General features: G+C 31.4%; 1 long non-coding RNA gene across 1 annotated transcript; it reads left to right on the top strand.

The window, feature by feature from the left end:
• Positions 1–1,063: 1,063 nt before the first annotated feature.
• On the top strand, positions 1,064–1,547 carry LOC149222570 (uncharacterized). The gene is made up of 2 exons (XR_016248901.1): positions 1,064–1,102; positions 1,296–1,547. It is a non-coding gene; the product is annotated as an uncharacterized LOC149222570 (long non-coding RNA).
• The last annotated feature ends 264 nt before the right edge of the window (positions 1,548–1,811 follow it).

The raw sequence follows: 1,811 nt of genomic DNA, 5'->3' as shown, positions 1-1,811 counted from the left end.
CCGTTGTGTCAAAACCTTCTAGCAATGCAAATCTGAAGCATTAGGCTCAGTGATCAATTCGTTTAGATATTTTCTCCATCGAAATCAGCATTTATGAACCGTTTAAACAGTTTTTCATAAAAATTTCAGAGTATCATATATGTATGGAATAGTGATGAACAAGGGAGTTAGCCATACTCAAAAAAATTAATCATTACAGTCTTTTAACATAGCGTTTAGGTTCTTAGTGCGTCACTCTAGTGTCTTTAGTGATTTTGACTCTCGAGCACATAAATGATAAAACATCTAATAGAGCATATACCAATGTGTGGATTAAATTTTGATGAATTTTCCATCATTTTGGGAGATTGTCACAGAGATCTAAAACCTTGAAATTATTAACCCATTATGGAGTATCACATTCCAATGAATATTGATCAACACCTTTTTAGACATCTTTATTGATTTCATGGTGGTTTCATGGTGGTTTACATGTATGATTTTACCATGTTTAGAGACAATTTAGATAATAATAAAAAAATGATGCAATGGTGTTATTCTTGACACTTTGCTCTTTTGCTTCCATATTTCACATTCTATTCCCTTTTAGCCATGTTGTAGAATTCATTGGAGACTTGGTGTTGGTCTTTTTTATTCTCAGCGATGCATTTGTATCTATACAGGATTGTTGTGGGAAAGAGATCTTGTGTAGTGTCTTTACATCCCCACATGATTTGTGGTTTTATTTGATGTGCTAGACCTTGTATTCACCACTTTGGTAATAATGATGATTACTCTGACTCTCTTAGCTTATGCTTAAATAACTTTATTCAAATTGATGCAATATACGAGCCTTTGCAATATACTAGCCTTAGCTTAATTCATCACTTTTGGGAATATTGAGGGAGTTCGATCATGTCATCATTGGTAACAAGTTTATACATGTAAGGACTTGTATAAGGTTTCTTCCTGTATTTGTGAAGATTACTATGATGATTATGAATGGTGCTTTTGAATTGATTAGGTTCTTTGAGCTCTTGGTACATCTTTAATTTCTAATTTTTGTTTTGGCATATGATGAATTTCTAGATCCAACTGGCAGTTATCATCCTTTAGATCCAAGGTACAAAATTTCAATTCATGTGATCTTTTTATCTAAGATAAGATGTAAATAATTTTTTTGTTGTAGATATTTCTACTTTAGCGCTTGCAACTTTCGAGAGTTTTTTAGGAACTAATTCTATTTAATGCTTCTGGTGTATAATTCTTTGTTAGATATCTATCTAACGTTGGGTGCCTTGTGTTTGTGCTTGCAGTGGAGGCAGTGAGAACTTCCGCAATGATTAAACATATTGCATATGCCATATGACCAAACCAATATTCCATATGAAATTTATTACTACATTTGCATAAACTTTTTATTATGAACCTTTGCTAAAGTTTTCACTTATATGCACATTAGCTCTATATTATATGATCAAGTTTATAAGTAATGCCATATTTCCATTCACATAATATAACCATAAGCTCAGAATAATCTTTATACAATTATGATTTAAATCTTTCAATTATGTATGCTTGAAACATTGTCATGATATTTTTATAACAAATATTTTGTTTACTTGTTTATTCGATAAACTTTTATAAGCCAAAAATTGTGCCAACAATTCATAGCACTACTGACTAATGGGACCCCACTTACTTTAGATAAAGGCAACACAGGTGTTGATTCTTTAAATTGTCATCTTTTTCACCATTTTAAAACACTCATTTTCAGTTATTTTATCACACTTCTTTGTCGGTCTATTATTGTTGGTTTCACTCATGATGGT

Source organism: Pinus tabuliformis, chromosome Q (assembly GCF_031772625.1).
Source record: "Pinus tabuliformis cultivar Carrire ecotype Pingquan chromosome Q, CPIR1, whole genome shotgun sequence".
Lineage (NCBI taxonomy): Eukaryota > Viridiplantae > Streptophyta > Pinopsida > Pinales > Pinaceae > Pinus > Pinus tabuliformis.
This window is presented reverse-complemented; position numbering and strand designations above follow the sequence as displayed.